Source organism: Rutidosis leptorrhynchoides, chromosome 4 (genome assembly GCF_046630445.1).
Source record: "Rutidosis leptorrhynchoides isolate AG116_Rl617_1_P2 chromosome 4, CSIRO_AGI_Rlap_v1, whole genome shotgun sequence".
Classification (NCBI taxonomy): Eukaryota; Viridiplantae; Streptophyta; class Magnoliopsida; order Asterales; family Asteraceae; genus Rutidosis; species Rutidosis leptorrhynchoides.
This window is the reverse complement of record NC_092336.1, coordinates 301,050,264-301,060,063: the sequence shown is the minus strand read 5'-3', so window position 1 is coordinate 301,060,063 and position 9,800 is coordinate 301,050,264. Positions and strand designations below refer to the sequence as shown.

The 9,800-nt window shown below is 33.1% G+C and overlaps 1 long non-coding RNA gene across 9 annotated transcripts; it reads right to left on the bottom strand.

Moving 5' to 3' along the window:
* Window positions 1-1,638: 1,638 nt before the first annotated feature.
* On the bottom strand, window positions 1,639-6,738 carry LOC139843630 (uncharacterized). 9 transcript variants are annotated; one of them, XR_011757656.1, is made up of 4 exons: window positions 6,524-6,738; window positions 6,288-6,374; window positions 3,184-6,146; window positions 1,639-2,830 (listed from the first exon to the last, which is right to left on the bottom strand). It is a non-coding gene; the product is annotated as an uncharacterized lncRNA (long non-coding RNA). The 9 variants fall into 9 exon arrangements; XR_011757657.1 differs by having other exon boundaries at window positions 1,639-2,537; XR_011757659.1 differs by having other exon boundaries at window positions 1,639-3,281; window positions 3,424-6,146.
* Window positions 6,739-9,800: the final 3,062 nt, after the last annotated feature.

Here is a 9,800-nt window from a genome sequence, read left to right as displayed (position 1 = left end):
ACTTATCTATATAATAACACTTAAGTACACTAAGTATATTATCACTTATATAAATATAACTTTTCTCGAGAACGGTCACTGTTAATATAGTTTGCTATATTAATAAACAAACTTTATGTCTATTAGACATTAACTAATCGAACATAATATCTCTAGGTTGATATCTCCGTGTTCAACACTCCGATCATATAACTTGCGTGGAATATCTATCTGCTATTAAGGTGAACTTCATAGCCCCTCTTTTTACTGTTTCTTAATTGTTTTATAACTTTGGGGTGAGACACATGCTTGCTTTTAAACTGTTTTACGCTTAGACACGAGTACTAAAACTTTATTTTGATTAGTTCAAACTGTTGCTAACATGCTTTGATTCATGCTAAGTCCCTACCATGATATCGTTAATTGCTACGTATAAAGGCAAGCTTAGTTATTGTGAATAGCGCTATGGAGAGTGACGTCTCTATCCGGATGACCGTTGGTCAATGGATACATAATAATGATACACGACACGAACGTGATGTGTTTAGGGTAACTTATGGTTAGTATCGATATCATATACACCAGCACTACTACCGAACTGTTTAAACTTTATAATTAAATCTTGTGGTCTAAAAACTTGGTTATTATTGATAAACCTATGTTGTTCACTCAACCATTTTTGGTTGACACTTTAAGCATGTTTTGTCTCAGGTGAAGATTGCTAAAGATTATTTGCTATTTGGACTTTGCTGCTTTTGGAGTCCGCATATCATCATTCATGTTATTGCATTAGAACATTTTAGATTACATTTAAATTTTAAGGAGTCATTTGTAATGACTTAATACTTTCCGCTGCTTATAAAATACATTGGTTTTTAATTAAAACGTCTCATATAGAGTCGTTCTCGTTTATACATACTTGTGTTGTGATATTGTGAAGTCATATTTCCCCGGCCCTATTTGGGGGTATGACATGATTTTACTTTTTTATATATTTTTAATTTATCTATTTTGTTATTGGTCCAAGTCATATTCGACCTCGAAATGGACACCGAAATAAACACCGAACGATACTCCACTTTAATCAATTTCGAGGACCATTTTCGATATCGAAATAGACCTTGACAAAGAGACACGGGCAACTTGCTATAACACATAAATGGACCTAATAAATTTTATATTCCTGAACTTGCACATAACATTTATTGAAAAAATTAAAAGGGCAAGAGCATATACAACTACAATTAAGTTTTTTTTTTTGCATGAGTAAAGAAGTACGGAATATTTAATCAAAGAATATATGTTAGATGGTGAGTGACTATTTTTTGTCACAAATTATGTAACTGGCAAAATTAGTTTTTGGTATCTATTTTTAATACGAGTGACCTCCTTTTTTTTTTTTTTTTTTTGTCTCTAACTAGCTTAAGACCCATAAAATTGCGGGTCTAAGTTAATAAAAATACCAAAAGAAGATATCTCAATTTACAAACAATATAACAAATAAAAAGATATGTACAAAAATAAAATATAGCTAAAGAACATATTAAACAAAAATTTAATAATAATTACTTATCTATAAAGGATGTAATATATAAAAAGTGTAAAAAGATATGAATGAATAAAAATTAAATGGATATAGATATTGATACAGCATCACTCGATTCATATTCAATCTATTGTCATTACTAACTAATCTCTAGAAGAATCTCCCACTATAATGTATAGACATGTTTGCATAACTTAAATTATATTATAATTGGCAAAGCTTACAAACTATATTGTTACAAAAACATGTGTATCGGCAGGGACATGTTAGCCCTGTGTTGACTATGTCAACCCATCCAGCGGTCCCCCGTAGCCCACTGGAGCCTGGCGAAACACCATCACCAAATGCCCATACAACATGTCAGGAACGAGAATCGAACATGCATCGTATTGTTACAATCTTTACATACGTGTGGCCTAGGGATCATTTGGGCCGGGTACCACTGAAGCACTGCTTACAAACTATGTATCCAAGTAACAATGATAAATAATCTCTAAAAGAATCTCCCACTCTATACAACATATAAAAGCTATAGAAAATGAGGAGCTTGCAGTATAGAAAATGAGACGATTGAAGTAATGTAAACCATCTTGATAAAATAGCATTGACAAAAGTTAAACCATCTTGATTCATTACCCCCTATCAGCAAAATTGCCCATTTGCGGATGTACCTTATAAGATACCCCCTTATGTACCTTATAAACACACAAATCCGATGTGACATCAATTGTTTCTTCAATTTGGGGAGCATATACATGAAAGAAGAACATGTTTCAGGCAATGACTTTATAGGTTTCCCATATGTCTTGACACGAATCGATCCAACAACTGACCCAATTTACTCTCATTTGATCTCCACTCGGAATCATCATAATCAACTTTATTTGTTTATATTCCTCCATAATGTAGAAAGCAAAGCTTGTACTATTTCTGAAAAATGCTTCACACTTGTAGATGAACAACAAAGTACTTAACCCAACTGAATCCAAACACAAATACGTAGGAAGTGCAACTGCATACCAAAAACAGTTGCAGAAACAAAGAGCTAAACACATAAGGTTTAGGTGAGTATAGATTTTTGAAGAATGAATAAACTTTCAAAAACAGTTGATGATGATAGTTGTATCACATATCAAGATGTATCGAAACTTGAGGAATGAATAAACTTTCAATACAAAGATGTATAATCACATATGTATATGAATGCATATCATTCCAAATCTATGTTTATTTGGTGTAGCATATTTTTGCATCTTTGGTTTGTGCTCAATGTTGTTGGAGGCATAAGAAGCCATTCAGAAAGTACTGTCAACAAATTAAAGTTCATAATGAAAGTTTAGGTTCATGAGATTATACGTGAAACCATGTTGACGTGAAACAACTTAAAATAAGTTGATAAGCATAAAATATTATTAACTATCTGAAAATACTAAAAAATGCTTATAAAAACACATTATAAAGAAGGATGAAATTAGTTGAATCACTGACTGTCGATGACATTTACATTCATTTACTTCAACTCTAAGAATCAGAAGAAGATGAATGATGAAAAATGAGTGATCTAATCCACAGGACATGCATAATCAGATTGTGATGGCTTGAATATTATTCCATATAAACATTATGTTAATAAGTTTAAAGAGAAGGAGAGTGCTAACCTGTAGATACTTCAATTCCGGGAATTGTAAAGTTTTTAGAATGGCGAGGGTTTTTACTTCCGTGTTAATGGAACTCCCTCAAACGGTCTTCCTGATAACTGTACATGACAGATTAGTATAACACGATAGTGCAATTATCTTGAGTAATAGGTCTTATTAATATTTTACAATCATAAGGGATGCCATTTATGAGTTAAATTATTTTATAAATCAATCAATCATCAAGTTATTTTGAATGACCTGAATTCAATCAAGCCATAAGCAAACCCGGATGAGCTGTTCAACCCATGAGCTTCTCTGAAAAACTTCAAATTAAGCAAGTACATATCACACCTTTCTAAATTGCGATCCATACAAAATTAGTAATTTAATTTTTTTTTTTTTTTGTTTGTTTAAATTTAGCTTTTACCTTTATGTGGATGTGACAAATGAGTTGGAATTCGAGGAAGTGGTTGAACGTTGTAAGAGAAAAAATAACAGAACTATTACTGAATCAGGATAAAACATAAAATTAAGAGGGTGATTTGAATTTATAGTGGATACCTTTATTGCCTCCTCAAACATATGAGATGAAAGGTACAACCCTTGAAAAAATGTACGATAATGTCACCAAGAGTGGAGACACAATCGACCCCAATACCCGGGCGAATAGATGAACTGCTGCAGCCTTTACCCATTTGTCTTTCCCTCCAACATACCCACCACATGTTCAAAATATATGAGGCAACCTAATGTATTGCCATCTCTTATTCTTATAACTTGCTGTCGAGTATCATTAAGAGCGCCAGTAACACCTGTTACTACCAATAGCTAAAACCAAATAACTCATAAAATGCATAATGAGAAATTTAACAAAAATAAAGAACAATTGACCAGTTTCAACATAGACCCATTTCAACGGTACACAGCACAAAAACCTGTCATAATAATCGTAGTTATAAAAAAACTAATTTCAATCATTTATTTTAAGGAGATAAAATCAAAACAAATAAAGATTTAGCAACTAACTGAATAAACTCGTCTTAAAGAGGATCAATATCACCCACCATTAAAACCAGCAACTGTGACTGCACCATGGGTTTGCACAGAAATGTCACAGCAATTTAGTGAATAGTCTACCCCAAAAGCAGATGACTCTATATGCGATACGACTTACAACAACAAAACATAGTTTAAACCTATTTCCAATAAAAAAAAATAAACGATTAAAAATCATATATTAAAAGACAGATAAAAAGAGAATGAAGAATTACTAACCATTGATCTCATCTCTGCGGAAAATCTCATCTTCCATATGTCTAATCTTGTATGATTATTGAGAGTGTAGACTCGTTCATCACTGCTATAGCATATAATTGTATGCTTATCTTCAAGGCACAAACGACCCTTAACATCACTTTAAAAGTAAAAAAAAGTTGGTCTTTAGCAATCCACATACTTCCAAAATATGAAGGAAAAAAAATTCATTCAGTGTAAACTACTCTTTTGACATTTAAGCATTATTCACAAAGTACTTGTCATTATGGCATGAATGATAGTCATGAGAATCATTAACCATACTAAATTAAGAAGCTTACCAATGATAAATCATACTAAATTATTCTCAAAGTACTTGTCATTAAGAAGTTCCGACATTTCGAGCCTTGTCTCCACCAGCTCCTTAAGCATCTCAGTTATATCGTTACTTGCATTTATATAGTAGGTTGTATCAGACTTTTCTTTAAAAAGTTTTGTATAAAGAGCGTTCAAAATTTAAATTTATATTATTATAGTAAGACCTTCAAACAGCCATTAATGGGTCGGTAAAGAGACTAAACGTTACCTTCATCATCATCTTCTAAGCTTTTCTTGACATGATCGAGAATTAGCACAATAGAAATAAACTACTTCTACATGTAAATAACAAAAATATGTAGCCACTCAAGGTTTCTATAGTTAACTCAAGTTGTACTATATTTCAAAAGGGACATCTCAACAAATATGGTTGAAGGGGGGACTTGTGAAATTCTATGGAAGTCCACAAAGGCCTGTTTAAAACGTATACAATCTGTCAGCAATAGTTCAAGCACAAAAAACACATAATAAAAAACTATGACGATTGATTACATTAAGATCAGCTACCTTCACTAATCCACCACCCATTTATAAAGCAAAAACATTTGATTAAACAGACATGTGTAATGATACATCTAAATGTGAATGTTCATTCTAAAAATCTAGTTTCCAGCCTAAACCATGAACGACAAGACAAAGCTCGTCGGATTGTTTATTTGGTAAGGGATATATATTTTGATTTGCATTGTATACAAACAATATATATTCTATAGATCTAAGTAAATGTATGACATAGTAAAGATTTGTATATTAAAATTCAATCTCTTAATATCGTTCCAATTCAAACGCTAATTTTTCTTATGTATTGTAACCCTTTCCAGTCCAGTGCAGTTATTATATGCCATGTGCTAGTCCCCTTTACTAATTGTAGTCAAACCAACCCAATTAGACCCTTCCCATATTACGGCAGACTTAATTACCACAAAAAACCAAGAGGATTGAGGTTGAAAGCCAAATTAAACATTCACTCAAATTGAAATAGAGAGAGTTGCACCTGCATTTCAATATGACTACATGCTCCACCTGCTGTTCAAGCGTGTTATGAAATAGAGACAGTTGCACCCCAATATTATTTCACGTGTTATTTCATGCTTCTGTTTAAACTTGACTACATATCATATGAGAGCTGCACCTTCTTTTCAAGTAGCATCAGTCAAAACGTCACATTAGACATGTTGCACCAATCAGTTTTGAAGTCACCATACGTATGCAAGTAGTTGTATTTTTAAGAGAAATGAGAACAGGGCAAGATATTAATCATTATAAACGAATTAGTAACGATTTCATCATTGTTAACTATCTTCATCCCGAATTTAAGGCCAACATCCACTTCTTCCCTAACTGATGGCCTAAACAATTATTAACGGTTTTTTCATCATTATAAATAAACTAATAAAATTAAAACAATAATATGTACTGTGAATACCATAAAATTGGATGACGATTTGATGATTAAACATTGGGACCGAATTGAAACTGAGATTACTTACTTAGATAATTTATCTTCAACGTGTTTAATCTCTTCTATCTTCATCCCGAATTTAGGACCAACATCTGCTTCTTCCGTAACTAATGCCCTATAAAATTATTAACAATTTCTATCATCATAAACGATTGATTAAATGAATAACACATTAGGGCCAACATCACGATTACGATTGATTGAAAGAATAACACATCAGTTAGGGAAGAAGCAAAATTGTACTAAAAACGATCAAATACTTACGTGTTAATCACAACAATCTGATAATTGGAATCAATTCAGAGCAATCTGATAGGAACAAAACTATTAACAACCGAAAGCGGATTTTGTTTTTTGGAATTCAATTATGCAGGTTTAGGGTTTGGCGAATGAATCATTTTTGGCAGGCGAATGTCATCTTCCACTTCGTCGATTGAATCTGTGATTTGAGGCGATTTCAGCGATGTTTTCTATCGCAATTTCGTAGGCAGTGTTTTAGGGTTTGCAAAGTGAATTCAATTCTACTTAGCGCCCGTGTTTTTTTTTTTTTTTTTTTTTTTATCCAGGGATAATATAATATTGGAAGGAAAATTTTGAGAGCGTACTTATTGTTATAATTAAATCCAATGGTTTAAAGAATGGATAGGTGATTGTAAATTAGATCGAGATTAGTGAAAAATTTTAAACATATCCATATTATGACTTTATTATAATGTATAGAAGAGAAAGAGATTGTATATTTAAGTAAAGGTTATTTTTTGTTCACCAATAATAGATATTGTTCAAAATTTAGTAATGAACTTTTTGAATGATGACTAAATAACATAATATTATCCGTGATCAAATAATAAGTAATCATTAATAAATATTCACTAATGACCAATTTTCTTGTAATGTTCACTAAACTTAAACACGTGGTTCTAGGTCCTTTAAGAATAAAAAACAAATACATGTCCTTTAAGAATAAAAAAACAAATACATGTTTCCGGTTTATCTACTAACATTCAAGTTAACCTCAGCTCGTCATTTACCCGTTTAACTAACATTTCTAAATCACATGTCTGCAATGATAACATGATTTTTATTTTAACAAAGGTTAGTTGTATGATGATTCGAATTACGTTTTATACACTTATAGTCATATGCCAATATTTCTCATGACATACTCAAAAGAATTTGTTGGGATCTATGATTATGAACATGCTTAGTAACAGTTAAAGTCAAATTCATGATAACCTTCATATATAGGAAATACCAAATAAGTTGAGGAACAATTTTAAATTCAGCGAGAATGATCTAAAACATTCAAGCATTCACGAGTAGCTTTAGCAATGGCGTCCTCCAAATCCTTCATTGGAGATTGTTTTCCTCTATTTTCTTGAACGCATTTTTGACAGTTCGATATGTCCTCTTCCGCAGAACTAACATCGTCGTAAAGTAAATCAGCTTTGCGTCCTTCAAGAGCTATCATAGCGTTGTCCAAGTTAAGAACACATGATGCATACTTTTCCATACATTTGTGCAAACATGATCCAGAATTTGATTCGGTATCAGCTAATATCTTCTCAGCCTCTTCGGTAGCTACCATTGAATTCGATTGGGCTTGTTTAATGAGTGACTCAATAGCCAAAACAGCATCATGATCAAAGTATATTGAAGGGGAATGTGAATCTTGTTTGTTTGGTTCAGAAGATATTTCAACTTTACTTTGAGAAAATAAAGATGAAATAGAGTTAAATCCTTCTTTAGCTGCATCTAAAGCTTTAGATGACATTGAACCCATTGCATGCTTTGCGTCGTCTAATGTTGATGGTGAAACTGGTCCTGAACTAGGGCCAGGGCCAGGGCTCGGTGAAAATTCATCCTGAGCTTCCTTTACTAGTGATGATATTTGTTCTTTATCATGAGTAATGAAGGACACCAATGACCCGAACTTTTCTTTAGCCTCCTCAAAGAACCCGGTTGATCCCGGATGTTCACTTGGGGTTGGTGCTTCATTACTTGGGGTTGGTGCTTCTTTACCATCATTATCTTTCTTAGGCATATCCTTGAGTCCTTCTTTAGCTTTATCGAATAATTCAGATGAAGCCGGGCCGAATGCTTCTTTGGCATTATCTATAGTTGATGGTGAAATAGGGCCAAGTGCCTCCTTTGCGTCATCTACAAAGGATGATGAAACCGGACCAAATGCCTCTTTAGCTTCATCCCATGATGAAGCCTGACCGAATGCCTCTTTAGCTTCGTTTAATGATGGACCGAATGCCTCTTCAACATCGTCTATATCGAACGATGAAATGGGGCCAAGCGCCTCTTGGGCTTCATCGAAAACTGGACCAAATTCCCATTTAACTTCATCGTCAACTATATCGTCTTCTTCTGATGGAGATGGTGATGAATTCGAGATGGTGAAAATGAGAGAAACAATAAAGATTGTCACAAGAATGAGATTATCAAACTTCATATTGATTCATTACTTCTTGGTGCCGGTCTTGTATAATTTATACCTCTCAAATGAATAGAGAATCTAAAAGAATCACATTTGAATAAAAATCAAGAAGAATCACAAATGAAATGATGATGTAGAAAAAAGAACCTATAAATAGTTAGAAATGAATCTATGGTTAACCATGAAAGGAGGAATATGTTTGTAAAATGTGGTCAAAACATTCTTAGTCTTCTAAAGAAGATATATGTTCAGTGTTCAGTTAGAAATCAAAAAGAAAAGAAGAATTTCTAGAAGACCTTAAACGGCTTATTTCATTGAAATCATAATATTTTCCATAATTTTTGTATTCTATCCATAGTTTTATAAAGGCTCCTTTCCTTTTTTTGTTTTCTATCCATTAGTTTCTAAATAGTATAAAGAGAAAATTGCGCGGATAGTCCCTGTGGTTTGTAGCACCCAGCGTGGATAGAAAAAGTTGGTGATTTGGGGTTGGATAGTCATTATTTTTGAAATGTTGAGCAAGGATAGCCGAAGTGACGTTTTCCGTTTGATTCCTCCATTAACTCATTCCCACGTGCATTCCACATGAGGGTATTTTGGTCTTTAAACAAAAGAGTTTAAAAAACCAATTTTTTACTCCAATTCTTAGTTAATTAAGTACTCCGTATTAAACAATAAATGATTGAGATCTGGCTTCATCCCTTCCCAAGCACTCCATTCTCCCCAAATTCCAAATCAAATCCAAAAACTACTTTACTCCAAACCCCAATTTTGACATCACAACTACTTCACCAAACCCATCTTCAATCAATGCTTCAATTGTATTATTCATGTACTCATACTCCCATACATCAACAACATTCACCCATTGTTTATTCTCCATAACTCGAATTTACAGATATACCTACACCATTATGGTTGAAACCCTAGCTTCGTTGCCACCTTCAATCTGGCGATTTAATCTCCGGCGTCTATATCCGGCGTACTCTCATCTTACAAGACCTTATTCACACTCTTATGGATCGTTGTATTTACATCTTTGTTCATCTGGCAGAGAAATTTTGATTTTTCGGCGACCGATTGTTGGACGTGTGA